Source organism: Apis laboriosa, unplaced genomic scaffold (assembly GCF_014066325.1).
Source record: "Apis laboriosa isolate Shangri-la unplaced genomic scaffold, ASM1406632v1 scaffold41_cov147, whole genome shotgun sequence".
NCBI classification, from domain to species: Eukaryota; Metazoa; Arthropoda; class Insecta; order Hymenoptera; family Apidae; genus Apis; species Apis laboriosa.
The window spans coordinates 494,481-514,114 of record NW_025223220.1 but is presented as its reverse complement, the minus strand read 5'-3'; the positions used below and the strand labels follow the sequence as shown (position 1 = coordinate 514,114).

Genomic DNA, 19,634 nt, shown 5'->3' with positions numbered 1-19,634 from the left:
GTGGATAAGAACTCCGGCGGAGAGATCAATTTTAACGAGGGAAAAGATTCGAAATTTTGAGGATTTCAAGAGCTGAGTATCTATTGAAAGGATCTATATTTAAGATCCTTCGAATAACGAAGTAGGAAATCATTTGGCGCGATAATTTGCGATAAAAAATATATGTTTCTCGTTTGTAAAAATTAAATGTATGTATTTTTTTGTTTTGGATATTTTTAGATATTTTTCTCATAAATGTTTTACGATATAATTTCGTAAATAGAAAAATTAAACGTTTGAGCTTTGTTGAGCGAAATAATTTTATTATGCATCGAATAATTTTTATTTTTAAAGAGAAAAGTTTAATTAACGAAATATTGAATTAAAAATTGTGGATCAAAGAAAAAAAAATGACGAATCATAAATTTGGCCATAGAAACTAACATAAAGCAAGAAGTTTGTCGTTTCCTTTCTCACGTATTCAAAGCGAGAAATCATTTTTATCGCATTATATTACACGATATTTCGAGTCCTTAATAATAGAATTCGATTAAGAAATTTTTCCAAAGAAATCGTAGAAAAACTCGATTTTAAAATACGTTCAAATAGAAACCAGAAGATTCTGATCTGGCAAAATATCAGTATATATCTCACTATGATTTATCAACCGTTTCTACAAACGCATCATTAACATCCGAAATATACGAGCGAATAAACGCCATGCTTACTGTCACAAGCGCAACACTTTCATGAACCTTGATGTTCAAATTCACATTCTATTCATAAAACATAAAAAAATTCTAAGAAGAATTATTCGATAGAAGAATCGAAGACTCGCGAAAAATTGATATGCATCGAGCGCGATACACACATTCTATTATTCATTTTAAAATATAAAAAAAATTCTAAGAAAAATTATTCAAATATTTCGAAATCTATAATGAAAACCAAAAAAAAAAAAAACGCTGTAATCGAATTTCGAAAACCAAAAAGCTTTGTTTCTTCACACGTAACTCCGGCGATCGTCGATCAACGACTTTTCCTCCCTTCTTTACCCACTGATTTCGATTAACTAACTCGTGGCCTTTCTCGAGCCCACGAGAAAACGAGAGACGGAGATAAAGAAAGAAAGAGAGAGAGAGAAAGAGAAGGGGAGTGGAAGCAAATAAGCGCGTGTACCAGCCGATGACCTACTATTGACGCTTTGTGGGCTCTGTTTTCAAGCCTATGTCCCGGCACAATGGAAAGTATAGCAACTCAAGACTGGCCTGAAAGGAGGTAACAAAAAAAAAAAAAAAAGAAAAGAAAAGAAAAAAAAAAAGAAAAAAAAAGACAGGGGAGGGAGGGGAGAGGGGAGAGTGGAGAGGGAGAAAATAGAGACAGAACGGCAAGAGAAGAAAGAAAAGGAGGGACACGACGGGTAAGGTTCTTTCTTCCACGACGAAAAAACTGTGTCGTCCATTGTCGACCGGTGGAACCCATCGTGGAACAATCGCGATAATGAGAAAGCTACGCAGCCGAAGAGTTTCGCTGCTTTTCTCTCTTCGTTCACTATCTCTCTCTCTCTCTCTCTCTCTCTCTTCGCCGTGTAACAGCCTTCCTCCGCATTTTTTTTTTTTTTTTCGTTCTTCATATCCTCCAACCTCTCACCCCCTAGTCGTCCCCCTCCCTCCCCCCACGAAATTGCTGAGCTTCCTTTTGTCTTCTTGGCCTGTGATTTTCATCGTCGTCGACTTTGGCACCGATTACTTTTTATACGAAAAATCGAACGGGGCTTAAAAGAGATTTTCTTTATCGATCGATCGTGATTTCTTTTGTTCTTTTTTTTTTTTTCCTTTTTCTTTTCTTGACTGGATTCGATGAATGTGGAGAAGAAGAACGTGATATGGATTACATTCGAATCAATCCATTAAATTCTTTTGGATAAGATCGCGCGAGTGGTGGTCGTTTTCGAGTAGGTCTTCTGTTGTTTGAAGAACGAGGAAATCGGTGTGCATGCGGATTCTTTAGATAATTTAGATTGGAAACACGAAGCAAGTGAAAATTGAAGAATTTTCAAATATGGATGTTTATTAAAAGGATAGTGATATTAAGTATGTATAATACAATTCGTTCGAATAAACTTCGAATAATTAAATCGTGTATATTTTCTTTAATTCTTTTTTTTTTTTGTTTTTACAAATTTATTGGTATTTCATAATATTAGAATTACAATTATTGTTAGAATGCTGTTAATTTTGATTTCACAATGAAAAGAAAAAGCTTGTGCTTTAGCGATAAGATATTAATTTATAAAGAAAGAATCTTGATATCAAGTTTGATGTATACGATGCAGCAAAAAGAGAAAATAGTAGAAGACTACAAATTTTTTATATCTTTCCTTCGTCAAAGTAAAAGAATTTAATAAAATGTGTAATTTAGTTTCTAAAATCATTTCTAAAATCATTGATATCAATCATTTTATTTATGTTTTATTTTATTTTATGTTAAGATTAATTTTAAGATTAAAGAAAGTCTTCCAATGCTAAAAATCAGAAGAATAGAGAAAGTTAAATAGAGAAATTTTTTTTTTTATCTAAAAGAGTTATTAATAACTACGTGTATCGATGCAATTGTCGGCATCTCGAATAAACATGTAAATAATAGTATTTATTAAGTAATAACAGTATTTAGGTAAACGAGGAATTCCATTGCATTTTCCACTCTTGCTATCCTCTTGGTTTATACCAGTAAACTTTCTTTGATCTTGTAATTAAAATTGAAATTGAAGGATAAAAAAAAAAAATTCTAGCGCGAGTCAAATATTCAACAAACTATGTGACAACTTAGAAAATTTTTATAATATATTCTTTTAAATAAAAAAAAAAAAATTGAAGTCTTATGTATTGTATTATTTAAAATTTTTATCAATCTTATTACTCTCCTGTCACGCAATATAACCCATATTATTATTATTTATTTCTAAGAATTTAATATATTTTCGTGATGCATTCATTCAAAATCGTAAAAATATTAATAATTTTTACTACAACATCCCTTTGGCAGATCAAGAATTCTTATTATTCATTTTCCTTCACATACATGAATATCATATAAAAATTTATTCCTTTTCTTCTCTGGGAAAAATAATTTTTTCATTATTCATCATTATTATTATTTCATTATTCCTCCATATGTCAGACATTTTGAAATATATCGGTGGACAAGGACAACGAATATAGAATATTTCAAGATGCAGCACACTATAGAGTGAATCTTGGTCAAAGAATAGACGACTTGGCCAAGTTACTGCTCCGTCACTCCCTTATAGGTACCACATGTTTGAAAAGTCAAACAACAACACGCAAAACCTGTATGTACATCACGTACATATACATAATGTCTCGTTTGAGTTATTCTAACTTGATGTTGAAATAATTTTGTTCGGAATTTTGCTTCGAGAATTGATTGACATTGCAGAATATAAAATGTATCCTAAAACTAAAGAATAAAATTGAAAGAATCGAGAATCGCGATAAAAAAAACGCTGATTATTGAATCTAATAGTGAGTAAGAAAAAGTCAGGGAAAATTAAATTAATGAATACGTTATAAAATAGCGATATTCGAACGTATAATATGTGGAAGACAAAACCATTTAGATAAAAGAATTTTTGGCCAGTAGAATGTATTATATAATAAGTTGTTACCAAATAAATAGTAAATAGTTTTTTTTTAAGGGCACGTGAAAGTCGACTTTGTTTTCTTTTTTTTTTTTTTTTTAATATCAGATGAATTATTATATTTTAAGGATCATTATTTTTAACAAAGGATAATGATTTAAGAAATGATTTTCATTTATGAAAATTATTGATACAGAATTATTACAAACGAATTATGCAATTTGTAATTAATTTTCAATTTCAACATTCTCATAATTTTTCTGTTTTTTTTTTTAATATCATATTGTGGAATTGCCAATGTAATTACAGATACTTTTCTAGCATTCTAACCGCTTTCTAATTTCTCAACTATTTTCGATTTCGTTTTAATAATTAACGCTAAATGCATGCCTTATGTTTCAATATAATAGATAATATGAATATATTCAACGAATACTTTCAAATTTAATTTTATTTTCATTGTTTAATTAGTGATAAAAAAGGCATTTGTACTTATATTTATTTTTATTGCGAATATAGTTAGCATACAATTTGAATGATAGAATGTTTGGATATTATGGAAGTTTTAACTTAACAAAGATACTCTAGAGTGACAAAATTGATACACGTATTAAATGATCTTTTCTGTATTTAATTTACGTATATAAATATAATTTCTGATTATTTTAAAATAAAACTGATTAATAAGAAGAAGAAAAAGAAGAAAGTGGAAAGATTTTTGTCATCAGAATATTATTACAATTCAATTCTAAAAATGTGGTAATATAATTTAATTGGAAAATTGGAGATAATTTCAATATTTTCCTAATTGTTTAAAATAAAACTAATTAAAATAAGAAGATGAAGAAAAAGAAAGTGGAAAAAATATTGTCAATATTATTATAATTCAATTCCAAAAATGTGGTAGTACAACTTAATTGAAAAATTGGAGATAATTTCAATATTTTCCTAATTATTTAAAATAAAATTAAATAAAATAAGAAGAAAAAAAAAAAAGTGGAAAGAATTGTCATCAGAATATTATTATAATTCAATTCCAAAAATACAACTTAATTGGAAAATTGGAGATAATTTCAATATTCCCCTTTCACAAAAACTTTCATTTCGATTTTGTTAACGAATTATTAATTAAAAAAAAAAACCAATTAGTCAAGAAAAAATTAATTTATTATATTTACTATTTCATACTTCATTCAAATTAATAAATACATTTAACAATAATCTAATTTATACCTTTGCATTACACAAAACCGGCATTTTACCATATCCATACTTCGCGCAAATTTTCTTCAAATAATGGAAAAAAGAGAAAAGAAAAGAAAGAAAATGGAAGAAAAAGAAAAAATGAAAAACTGGAAGGATCAACGAAAGGGGAGCTAAAGGATTAAAATAAGAGCGACGATCTAAATATATCTAAATATACGTATGAGTTTTCGCGCGGCAAGGATTATATAAAACAGTTTCAAAAAGAAAGATGGTGGAATACATCGAGCGACGAGCGAACGGAAGCCAGACGATAGTTCTAAGTTCCAAGTTTAGCCAGATGACGCGGTTTTAGCAAGGAGACACACAGGTCCGTTTCGTCTGGTATGCCTGTTTCTATATAATACTAAACATAGCGTGGAAGGCTAGGATTCTCGTTTTTCTTAAGGAAAAATTTTCTCGCCACCTTCCCTTTCCCTCTTCCCTTCCCCTCCCTTCTCCTTGATTAACACGAAATCCACGAAAAATCGATACCTTTCCCAACTCGCTAGTTTATGAAAAAGTAACAAAAAGATTGTGTGTATATATATATATATAGATCCAAGTTATCGCCACTTCCTCAAACGTCAGGAACACTCGTTTGGAAGCTCGGCTGCTCGCAACAGCGTCGTCTCTGTAAAGTGTCTTACACAGATAAGAAAAAATATGGAGGGGGAAATCTCACGTGACCTATGTTTGATCTTCTTCGCGGAAATATATGAAAATAATAGATCCAGAAATTCGTAAAACAGTTATTTTTCTTTTTATATTTATTTCTTTTTTAGGGGGGAGGGCAGTTCTATCTATTTTAATATATTGATGATATACATATATTGATGTATGCTCTGACAGGTCTGAATTCCTTATGTATTTTTTAATAATTATTTAATAAATGATCGAAAAGATTCGGTGTATAACATTTGACAGGTGTAATATTTTATTAAAAATCATATTCGAAACGTATTTCTAGTAACGTTTTTCTAGTAGTGTGATAATAATTTGAAGGTTGTAAATGATTTGAAAATATATCACTGTCATCACTATCATTTTTGCATCATTTGGCTCCGCTTCTCCATTTTTGATTGTCTTCTCGTTACTTGAATAAAAGGTTTTCAAAAAATTGTTGAAATATCGATAAAGGTTTCTTATCATTCGAGCACGTGATGTAAAAATGCATTAAAAATTCATAATATTTTGTTTGTATTTTATCCATTGCTTTTTCTATTTATTTTTTATTTAATTTACTTGTTGATATAAGATACGAATTCAGTCATCAATCTTTCGTAAATATTGAACAAGCGTTTCTTATCTCTTATTGCAATTTTTTAAATTTTCTTAGCGAATATTAAGTATACAATGATATATATAAAAATATGTTTATCCTCTTATTTTTTGAATGAAATGTATTTTCGTCACACGTTCTACTATAATTTTTATAATCATACGAAAATAATTGAATTAAACGTTATACAATTAGTCACAAAAATTTTCATTACATTGTTACAAATTTATTTAAATATAATCATATATATATTTATATATTTCGAAAAATTTGAAATTTTGAAATTTTGAAAATTTGAAAAATCGGAAATTCTCGAATTTTTAAATTACATTTTTTCGCGTTTTCTACAAAAATTTTTGAAAATTTTTTATACAACGAGAAATAATTTCAGAACATTGAAATCTGAATATTTAATTTAAAATTTTGCTTTTTACGAATTTTTATTTACCTAAAAAAAGGGAAAATGATATATCGAAACTTGAAGGATTGATTTCACCTACTAAATGAAATGACATTCCATTAATGAAAAAAAAAATTTTGTTCCATACGATGATCCATAATTTCACAATGTCTCATATAGAATTATCGTTGGTCTTGATGAACAACGACAAGTTGATTGACAACTTATTAATTGAATGTAAAATGTAAAAGGCTTCTGAGCGGTTGGCTTTCTATGCTTATGGAGGTAATTAATTTATACGCTGTCGTAAACAATATAACGTTCAAACATGCTTTTTTTATTGCCATTGCACGAGTCTAATATCTAAAAAGGAATCAATTGTAATGACACGAAGCAAACGGAATAATGATCGAAACAAACAAGCAAGGAAACAGTTAAACAGAATTGTGGAAAGAGGGAATTGTGTAAATATCTCGGCACAAAGCTTTAAAATCATTAAAAAGATTTCATTGTTGAACATCATATAAAGTTAAAGTATAAACGGTTAAAGCTATAAATCATCGATTTATAGCTGCATATATGTGTGTGTATATATATATATATATGTACAAACATCGAATTTTTTGCAAAGTGTTTTCACGTCATTAACTTGTCGTGAAAGAGGTTTGTGAAAAACCTTGTAACAACTCTTTCTTGTTAAATGTTAATATAATTTTTCAATTGTTTTTCAAAAAAAATTTCGTACACGTGATATATATAATATCTGATGAACGTATTCAGAAGAAATGATTATTTTATATTTATGTAATCAGTGTCAAAAATCATTATATGTAACACAATATTTGTGTTCACACAAATTTACAATTGTCGAGATTGTATAGATAAAGTTTAAAACGAATGCAAAAAGACACGTAAGAATAATAAAATATATTTCGTGAACGTTATAAAAATATTTTTACAAGAAAAAAATCTAAGCAAAAAATAAACGCGAATAATCATACGCTAATATAATACAATTAAAAACTAATTCAAATATTTGTACGAGTTTACTTATTTTTACTTTTTAATTTATTTCAAATTCCAATAATAACTGCATATAATGATTTATATGTTATATTTCTCATAACACGATTAATTCGTTCCATATTTAAATCACATTAATCGAAATTCAGAATTAATACAAGAAGAATGTGTTGAAAACATAAATTTGTGCTATGTGAAAATTATCTAAGTTTATTAAATTGTAACACATATAAAGATTATATTATATATATAAATTTTTTCATTAACGAAATTTATATGTCACTGTTATACATCTGTCATTGAAACTACGAACACTATTCCAATATAAACTATTTCAATATAATTTTTTTTAAAGTGTGCGATTATTAAATAAATCGTGTTATAAGAGTATATTGTGTTATTGGACAACTGTTGCAATTTTCACTGACAATTGACAATATGTCGTGATGTGTTTGAAAAAGATTTGGCAATTGGCAATAAATGCCATTTTGATAAACGCCGTATATATATATATATATATATATATATATATATATCTCTATTCTATCTCCAATATCAATTTCAATAACACAAACGATTTGGCAACAGTGTACCATAGCAATGCGTGAATTGAAAATGAAAAATTGATATATTATACGAATTTCGCTTCGATTAAGTTTGCTCTGTACTTTAATTTAAATCCACATGATTCAAAACTGAAAAAGCTATCTCAAGAGTTGTCATTTTGGAACAATGAGTAACAATCCAGAAGAGATCGACTGACTAGAATGATAAATTTCAACGGAAGCTTTTTCAGCATTGTCGACAGGATTGGGAACAATGTATTACGATTGCAGGTGTAAAAGTTTCTCCAAAGGAACTATTTCAATGAAGAATAATAATGTATATTTTTCAGAAAGAAAATATTCTATATTTTTACAACGCTATTACTTTTTAGATTGCCACGTAATAATTTTCACGCGTTCAAACACTTTTGTGACCCATTGTATTTCATTAGTCACGAATTCTGAACAAAATTGCCCATTTTGTTCCATCGTAGAAAAATATGGATGAAATATGGAAAAGAGGAGAGAAAAAAAAAAGTACTTTATTACTTTACGCTAGATCCACCAACTTGTAACCAGAATTACTATCTTATTCTACTGTCGAATTTAGAATTCCATAAATTGTCACTCAGAAACGAAAATGAAATAAAAAATTCTATATTAAAAAAATTTTTTTAAAAAAATAAAAAATTTGACTTTCTTAAATAATATCAATTAACATTTTCGCTATACGTTAAAATAATTTAAATATTTTTTTATTTTTATTAAGAATTATTAAAACAAAAAAAAAATCAGAAACTCAAAGAACTTTAAACAATAACCTCGACAACAAACACACTTAGATTATTTAGCCTCTGAAGAAATTAAATATACGAAAAGCCAAAGATTGCACGAAATTCTGGAATTTCTTCTCTCTCTTTGTTGCTGTGACGACCAATATTCTCGAACGAAGGGCGAAATCAGTCGGAACGTTTACGGCTGCGTTCGATCATTAATCAACAGGAATCTTGGCAAGGGGATCCCCACACGAAGAGCAACGCGATCATTTCAAGTTTCACGTTCACAGCCTCACCTTCGCCTAGGAACGATAAAACTGTCGGATCGGCGCGTTATTATAAGCCCCGCGCCTTGATTGAATCATTGCGAGGTGTCTGGGAATGATCCGGCTGAAATAAACGGCGACGAAACGGCGTTTCGTGTAAATCTCGTGCGTGGAACAAGCGTCCAATGATCCACGAGAAATTAATAGGAGGATCCCTCCGCGTAGGATCTTGTGTACCGGCTCAGTTGAAGTCGTAGTCCCCCTCCGCGATGAGAAAATAATTTCTAGCTGACAACGGAGGAGAGGAGAGAGAAGGGAAGAGGGGGTTTTTGAAGTTGCGGCTGAAGTTGCGGCGAAACGCTACGAATTTAACCGATGTCTGCGCTAACTTCAGTCTGCTCTCCGGCGAACGAACGAACCACCTAACGGATTCGAAATATGACGACAAGTCGTATTTGTACACGTGAAATTTTATTAGCGGTTTATTATTCGGGCCTCTAGAGAGGAGACTGTTATTCATTTGCACTGAAAGTGAACCGGTCGAGACTATATAACTTTTGTTATCTTTACGATAGAGATAAGTGAATAACAGTGAAAAAGGTTATAATTGTGAGGTTGAATTTCGATTAAATTTAATAATAATGATTGATGCGAATATGTATCTTTGATATGTGTTCAAAAATTTCGGGCAATATTTTCCTTCGTGAAAATTTTCGTTTCGTGTTTATTGAGAAAGAATACTATATGTATCGTCTTATTAATAATCGTCTTATAAATAAACGAAAAATTATATCTAAATTAGGTGGATTCTATATAAATGTTTGTTTTTCGATAAATTCATATAAATGGATTCTCTTGGTTATTTTCTCTTCATACAAATCAATCCTCTTCTCGAAAATTTCGTTAGTAATTATTATAAAAATTTTCGTTCGATAATTAAAAGGAAAGAAGATGAATTTTTGTAAATAATAATTTGTATTATTTTTAAATATTTACATATTATTGTAATATCAAAGTAAAAAAAGTCAATAATAAAATAAAAGTTTTTACTGGGAATTTATACTATTATAGATCGATTCTAATTCATAATTGATTAATTCATTATTTTTATATAGAAAAGAGGATGAGAAAAAAATTATGGTTACATGGAAAAATAGTTTTGCGTCATTGAGAGTAAAACAATGATTAATTAATATTAATATATTTATAATTTGACACAGAAATTGTTATATAACAATGATATACATATGCATATAATACATATGCAATGTTAGAATACTTGTACACTTGATCTACAATAATCTCATTCATGTTTCAACAATTTTCACAGTAATGAAATAAAAATTGAAAAAAATCGTGATATGATACATAACAAAAGTGAGGAAACGAGAAAAAGAAAAATTTTTCTTTCCAAAAATTTAGAAACACTATTAATTAAATAATCATTTTTTATTTTATTTTAGAATCTCCGCCTAAGAAGATTTTATTCATTCTTTGAATTCTTTCACCAACGTTATTAATTTTTAACCTCTCTTGATCATAAAAATTTTTCTAGCTAGAATATACTATAGGGATTTTTAATAGGAATCGAGGTCAAAATTTATTATTAATACTGGCAATAAATCGATTTCTAAATTCCACTTCTTTTTTTTATCGAGGATGTTGCATAGATTAGATTCCGTTGTAAAACACTCTTATTATTTTCAATTAATTTTATAAATGACAATGAATAGTTGTTTAACAATCATCGAGTCAATTCAATATAAAATGTAATCTCGCAACTTTGTGAGAAAGTTGCATCCTCTGAAGAATTTAAATATCAGGAATATTTAACGGAAGCCGGTATTGCAACAAAAACTATTGCGAGATTAAAATTTGTAGGGAAAAATATTGAAAAATTTAATCAGCATAGCTTTGATAATTATTAACATTACTTTTAAAAAAAGAACTAAAAATTAATAATTTTGCTGAACATAGAACAAACATCGACAATTAAAATCCGTTTTTAAAAATTCGAAATAAGTAGAAATTTTACAAAAAACTTAATTCTTCGCTTGAGAATGATCAAAAAATAAAAAAATCTATTATAAATATCTATCAAATGAAAATATACTAAATATAACATTATATTTATATTTATTTATTAAATTGCAATTTTAATAGAAAATTTAATTTTCTTCAGATTTTCGGAAAGAAGATTTCCATTTCTTGCTTTCTCATTTTTCGTTTCGTGTATAAATACGAAATATAAATGAAATGACATATAATAAATAAAACAATACAGTAAATATAAAATTTATAAATTATTCGCAGCATTATTTTTTTCCTATTGATGTGAAAAATCAATCAATTTGACTTCCATTAAACTCAATCGAGCACGTTCAATGCAAAAAGAACTTAATTTCAAGAGCCCCCGAGCGAACGAAACTTTCGTCACTCGGAGAAACGGTTAACTCGAGCGAAAAATAGATTATTCCTGAAACGGTGTTGAAACCGCGATGCGTGTCGTAATTTCCATTGGAGATCGAATGCGATTGTGTTAAGTGTAACAAAATATCCGCTACTTTGTCACACGGACAACAAATAAAGAGAAGTAAGAGAAACGGTCGGCAATGAAAGTTTTTCAACGTTTCGAAGGAATTATTTCGCCAAAATAAGATAAGAAACGGGCGGGAAACACCCATTGGCACAACGATGACGCAAATATGCCAACATACACTGCGCATAGCGTGTAATATTGAACGATGAAAATGAAATTCTAAATAAGTGAATCAGTCTTTTAACAATAGATCACGATGAAAGTTCTTGTCGTTCAAAGTAGAAATTACATTAAATTACGTTAGATTTCGTTTCCATTGGGAATCGATCATGCTCAACCAACGTCACAGATCGGCAATCATGGATTTCGAGCATAGAAAATTTATTGAGGCGAGTTTAATTATATTTTACGTTACGAAATGAATCATATATAGATAATTTGGAATAATTTTATATTTTTATATGTTACATAATTTTATATATATCGTACATGTCAGCGTGTCATATATGTATCATTTACTTTTATCGAAATAAATATAAAGATTTGGTTAAGAAATGAATCTCTTGATAATTAATTTAGAAAAAAAATATTGGTTGGAAATTATAGTCATTCTAACTTCCAACTGTTATGAACAAATCTAAAAATAATATATAAAAATGATATCTTTTGGAATTTTTTAGATGTAAATGAAATAATTGAAATAGAAAATAAACTTGAATCCAAATAATAGATATTAAACATTATTGAACTTTTTGTGTAAATACATATCAGTACATTTCATTTACATTGATTATAATATATATTTAAAGAAAAAAAATTTATACTTGTTATACCAAAAAAAAATCTGTTGTAAATTAATTATAAATATTATGATTTTTGATTAAGAAAACAACAAAAGTATATTCATTAATTTCTAAATTCATTTATTAATTCGATTATGAAATAAACATTCGAGACATTGCAAAAGTTTGTCGAATTCTTTTTTTTTTTATATCATCACATGTTGTAATTCAAAAAAATGATCATTTAATTGGATATATATATATACACTTTTTTGATACGACAACTAATGACAATTCATATATAAATTAAAAGAAAATTAAAGTTCTTCTAATTTCAACGTTTGAGCATACGATTTCAACAACATAGTGCACCATCACATTATTCCTCTCACAGAGTTTCATATCCAGACGAATAGGAAGAGGGAGTCGAAATTCTTGGCCACCACGTTCTCCTCAATTTCAGACAAACCGTTTCATATGTCAAATCAGTGTTAGAGTTTTGATAAATGGTCGTGATATATAGACATTTGTTCTTTTGTGTTCTTAATACTCGTGATGAACGATAAGGAAATATATTATTGCTTCTACCGTTAATTATTAGGTAAATAACTTATTAAATATCGTTTATTTTATTATAACTTATTAAGTATCGTTTATTTTATTAGTTGAAAATTTTAAGATTATTCTCATACGTTTTAACGATTCATTACAAGAAAAGATATTTTTCTCACAAATTTTTGACATTCAAAATGCCAACTTTTACTTTTTGATATTAATCTTTAAATAATGGGCACAATTATTTACGTACAATTATGTAAATCGAAATTTTAATTTGATAATAAAGATTTTTATTTATGTATTATTTTTTCTACGTTATATTTGTATTGAATATATAATAAATAAAATTATTATTCATTATCGGTTATTGAATTAATGATATTTATAACTCGTTTATCACGTTTTCTCAAGGCTTTCCACTTTTTCTTCTTTCCTCGTAATTTTTTTTAAATGACCCTACATTTTCATAATTAATTACAATTTTCATGATTCACAAGTTTTAAAATAGCGATAATAAGAATCGAGCGAGTTTGCTTTCGACTTACTTCATCCGATTCATTATACCTTGAGCTGTAAAAGTGTTGTAAATAACTGAAGAATTATCATGTTTACTTTTACATCAATTTGCTACTAAACAATTATTGTGAATACAGAAATAGAATAAGAATATGGCACACGTATCAACATTCCTATAATTTTCTCAAACCAGAATTAATTAACTCATGTGTCAAATTTTATTTTTCAATTTCATTCTTATATATCACATCAAATTCAATTAAACTCAAAATGCAGAACGTGTAAAATGCGCGTCCTCTTTTCATCATCATCGTGGAAATATCTAAATGCATCCAAGCGTTCCATTACTGCATCTTTTGCTAATCGAGCAGATTAGGTTTGAGAAATTGTTTGAATCGGGAATAATCTGCACGGTGTGAAAACAGTGATGCAAAGAGGCGAAACCATATATATGTTCGTGAGCAACGTGAATTTACTGTAGGAGATTGCTTCAACGGTTTCGGCTATTACGTGGCTTAAGTTAAAACCGGTGTAAATTTTAATGGGATCATAACGCGACGAGCAAAATGGTCAAACTTTTTCTATCGTCCAGTTAGCCGACGAGTTTATAATATCGACCAACTTTTCTCGTTCCATATTAATAACAAATGAATATAATATGTTGTGTTACGTTATATTAAATGAAAACTGTGCAATATCTGGATGGAAAGGGTAATAAAAAATAATATCTTTTAATTTATTAAGACGTTTAAATATGTATGCTTTCATAGAATGTTAATATATTCGTGGAGCATTGATTAATTTAGAAGAATCAATTTCTTAAAAACAGAAACATAAAGATTGGTATGCAAATTATTAAGTTATAAGCATTTATTGAAGTTCGCGTTAGATAAAGCGAGATGGAAATAACATTATTCCTATTTTTAACTGGCATAAAGTTGAATAAATTATTTGTAACTTGATGTAATAAAGTATAAATGAAGTAATCGTTGTTTTTGAAGATTTATAAACTTTTATGATTCTATATATTTATTATTCGTTGATTTTAATATTGTTGACTTTGGTATGACAAGTGGTTGGAATAATTTATTTATATCTAACTTAAAATAATAAATAGGATTATAAGTTATATTTGTTGAAATCAGTTTATTATTAATATTTTTAAGAAAATTATAAGATCATACGTGAAAAAAAGAACAAGAAAAAGAACTTGTTGAAGAAGAGAATTTATCTTAAAAAAAAAAATATCATCACTTTAATCCTCTTTAAAAATCTTATTATCTATAACAAGAAAATTTTCTATCGGTTTAACAATAAGAAAAATAAATAGCTGGGAAAATTTTTGATCCTGGTATATAAATAATTTCAAGTAGCTCGTGAACCACCGTTTGTCATAAATTCATTTTATGAGACTATTATTTTAGATCAAACTTAGTAAATATAATATGATAGGACAAAACAATAGAAGACTTGATATATTTGAATATTTCATATTATTAAAATAAGAAAATTATTATGCAAATTCTTCGTGAAATATTATATCGAAAAGGAAGAACAAAATCTTATTATTTAAATCTTTGTTTGTTTTGAATTAAAATTTATAACTAATTCTTGATTAGATACGAATTAAATATCAATAATGACAATAGATTTCACATGTAAAAATATAATTTTATTGCCTAAACTCTTTTTTTCAGAAAATCGAAATTGAACGTCAAAAAGTAACTTTCAAAAGAAAAAATTTATTTTATTTTATTTTCATACAAAAATTTTACTGATAATTCATTCGTGTTTAATCAGGGCATATTCACTTTCGCTTGTGTACTCGATAATTTTTTTAGGATTTAATTTATTCGAAGATGAAGTCTGAAATAAAAAAAATTTCACTCTATATTTTCGACTTATTATTTCACGTAAAATTATTCTCTCCTTGGAATTATCTTTCTTAATATTTTATGATGGATATTACAGGGAATATCCAAACCAAACAAATCAAAGTTAGAAAGGAAGAATTTAGAGGATGTCGATAATGCAATTTATAGACAGAATTAGAAGAGACGCGTTTGAAAAATCCATTAAGATGAACTTAATCGATTTCCAATTCAATGGCTCTGAGGAAGAGAAAAATACTTTTCATACTTGGAAATTTTTCAAAAATTGGATTTGAGATTAGTAATCGAATAAACAAATTTTATTTTCTTTCGATTTATTTTCTCGTCGAGGAATCATTCTGGTTAAACGACGAATAACAGAACATCCTTCATATTGAATAGATTCTAATGTAAATACAATGAATTTTGAAGTTATAATACAAGAATAAAATCGAAGGATAAGATCTAAACGTGAATTGATCTTGACAAAATGATTGTTATATTTTTAATTCTTGCATTTTCTCCCAATAATTGTTCAAACGTTTGACAATTCTTATTTACAACCTTAGCATATATAATTCAAGATACAATAAATCATGAAAAACAGAAAAAAAAAGCAATTCGATTTTTATTACTGCAATTAAAAAATTAGAGAAAAATTGGAGAATTATTAAAATTATTATTAATTTAAAAGTACAATCTTCGTAAAATCATCTAAAAAAATATATTACACTTTTTAAAAAATAATTATACATGATCCTTTAAAAAAGCCGAAAATTTATGGAAAAGCTTTATAATTGAAAAACTCTCGACTACAAGAGAACGCGATGGATTATAATGCGTTACTATTTTATTGAAAAAATCACTGAAAAAACCAGACTTAATAAAAACTATATATATAGACTGATGATGTATATATATTTAATAGTAATATTGAATGGAAACAACGATGTCTTATATAAAAAAAAAAGTGGAAGGAAACCTGCTTAAAGTTTGCTCATGATTATTGAAGAAATATAATTTTCAACAATGAAGATAGGTAAGTAGAATTATTATTTTTACGATACGAGAAAAGAAGAAAAATATTTAGATGATATTGTAACGGTGCTAAATGAAAATTAAAATGAAATTATAAAGTTATATAAATAACCGTGGATATATCGAATTAACAGAAACATGATTTGACGAGTTATGCGGTTACTGTACTAAAACAAAAATATTATTAATAAATAAATAAATGTTTTTCAGTGGAATAATGTATTATGCTGTACATAATAAAATCGATTCAATGATTTTTTTATTTTTAAGAAAAAGATTATTAAAAATTGATTTCTATTGAAATGGAAATGAATATGAAACATGATATAAAATAATTTCAAAATATTTATTAGATATCGTTCAATGTAAAAGTTTCTTAGCAAATATTAATATTTACTATATTCGATCAAATATATAAATTGCTAAAGCAATTTTTTAATCCCTTATCAATATCGTATTATTTTGTCTGAATCAAAATCTTATATTTAACATTTTTTTTAATATCTTTAATATCATAATATAAATAAATAAATGAATATACAACATATTAACATATTAAATATATACATATAAGATGTATATATTTATTTTGTGTCCAATTTAAAGCTTATTATTAGTCTTATTAATCAGAAGATATATCCGATATGTAATAAATGTGTAAAATGTATAATTTCTTCTTTTAATTATAATACGAAATATATTCAAGTGCAACAAGTATCCTATTTTATTCAGAATTATAATAATTAGATGTAAGATAATTTATACTTTCAACCACTTATATTATATGAATTTAAAGAATTATATATATATTTCATGTTACAGTGAATCATCCTATACATACAAACAAATTCTTAATTTAATAATTAATGCAATTTCATTTTTAGCTTACATGAGAACAAGTCGTTAAGACAGCGAGGTCTCGACGATCTTCAGCGATTCAAGTTCAAGGTTTCTCTCGTGCAGTACACTCATCGTGATCCTCGGCTATGTCACCGGAAATCCACGTGCTCCTGGGAAATTACAGGCATACTTCCCCATGTTATACACTTGATTCAGATTTAATTCTCTCCGCTCTTCTTGCTTTTTAACAATCGATAATGTCAAAACGAATAATCGATAAATTAACCTCGTTTAACGATAAATTAATCTCGATGGGTGTCTGCTCTTTCGAGAAAGAGAGAAAGAGAAAAAGAGAAAACCGTTATGGACTTAACGATGATGAATTATCGTTAAGAAAACATCATACTAAAGGAAAAAAAAAACATTAAAGGAGGATTCGATCAATGGCTTGTCGATCAATTTTCGGCAATATGATATCAATGACCCAATTTGCTCAGATAAAACCATCTTTCGATAAGTCGTTCGATGTTTCTAAATGCTTTCTATATGTTTTCAAATACTGACGAAATTCGTGTGATAAACAAATTAGTCGATTGGATAAAGTAGGTTGGAAAAATAGAGGAACAAAATCCGCCAACTTTTCGTAATGATTTAAAGATAAAATTTGCCTATTGTTCGGAAATCGTCCTGCGTTTTTCTCCGTTGGCTTTTTATTTCCCACGGACGAGAGACAGGAAGAGCGGAGAATAGAGAACGAGCAGATAAACAAGCAAAAACAAGAAAAAAATCGAAGACCAACGAGACGCATTATGTGGAAATCTGTGGAACAGTATTGTGACACTCGCGATTAAAAAAACGATTTCTTATCGAATGAATTTCAATAGAGTATCTTTCAATAAAGTTTTAAGGCAATCATTCATTTTTATAAATCATATAACGCAAATTATCTATCAAATCACACGAACGTGCATCCAAGTTTTTATAATAACTCTCTTCATAAGGAAAATATAATAAAGAAAACGAAACAGTATAATCGATCGTGATTCGAAATCCATTATCGAATATACGAATCTGCTCGATCAATTTAAAAGTCGACGATTTTGCTTGCAGCGGTAACAAAGGAAAAAAAGAAAAAAAAACTTTCGAAATACTTTGTATGAGAATAAGAAGCAAAGTAGTATCGGTTTTCCTCGACCGCGGGAAAAGTTTTTCCTCGACTCGTTTTGGATTATCGATTCGACTCTTTTATTTGCGACTTTCGAGAGAGCAACAGAAAAAGACTAATTTACGTCGATTTAGGTCGCGGCATATCGATTGATTCGTAATTCTTCTGATCAACAGAGTAATGGACCAGTATTATCCGTGTAATCGTCTCCTTTGCCAGAATATTTCGCGTGTCCCGCCTTCGCCTGCTGTTGGAATTATTGATTCTGGCACTAAACCGAACCTCGATGGTCTTCAATTTCCTTTTTCCGGGTGAAGGACGAAATTTAGAGATCCATTGGCAGGCATAAGTAGACACGGTGACGTCTATGCGAGGTCGATATTTCTTTATTTCAATCTCAAGATGATAAATGAAAATTCACATTTTCAACATTTTGCCAGGAGGAATGAAACCATATCAGTAAGAATTTCCATCGATATTGACAAGTGACAGTGACAAATATATCGAGCACTCCCAAATTTGAAGTGAACTATATCATCGAGTAACCTAACCTTCAAATCTATTACGAATAAACCGATCTTGCAAAAAACGTTCCTCCAAAAAACTCTTAAAATATCTTTCAATAATTCATTTCGCCCTTCACACGTCTGACTCCATCACGAATAATCACCTCATTTCGTAGCAATAAGTTCAACAAGTCACTATCTAGGGAGATTGTTCGACGTTTCACCACTCACATGGATAAACGAATCGTTCCAACTGGAAACGAAAGCACAAATCAAATCCGGCGAAGAACGCGTTGAAATATGACGAAAGTCACGCGACGAGCAAGCAAGTAAGCAAGTTTTGTCTTTGAATAAGGGAAACTCGCAAACAAACACACGCGCGAACGTACGCTTTGCGACTGAGTTTGATATCCTCCTAGAGGATAGCCCGCGGAGAGGAGAGCTCTACCCCCACTCGGGTTGGTTAGGAGAACGCATCGATGGACAGGCGAAGGGTGCACGGGTGAAAGAGGGGGTGTACTCGGCCTCTCTATAAACTGACATAACGGTAGTGCGCATGCGTCCAATGATCGTGTGCACGCTTTACCCGCAAAGTGGCAACCGGTGGCACCGGTGCCACCGGCCACCTCCACGTCTATTTACGTT

General features: G+C 28.7%; 1 protein-coding gene across 5 annotated transcripts in view; it reads right to left on the bottom strand.

Annotated features, from left to right (window-relative positions):
- Positions 1–19,634, bottom strand: part of LOC122716049 (RNA-binding protein Musashi homolog 2) — a 190,594-nt gene that overhangs the window by 113,155 nt on the left and 57,805 nt on the right. The window contains exons 1-2 of one of the 5 annotated variants that reach the window (XM_043938746.1): positions 19,154–19,340; positions 17,368–17,488 (exon numbers count right to left, since the gene is read on the bottom strand). The exons of the other annotated variants lie outside the window; for them this stretch is intronic. The gene's annotated coding sequence lies outside the window, so the exon portion shown is untranslated. Of the gene's footprint in view, positions 1–17,367; positions 17,489–19,153; positions 19,341–19,634 lie in introns of those variants that run through there. 5 annotated transcript variants of the gene reach the window in all.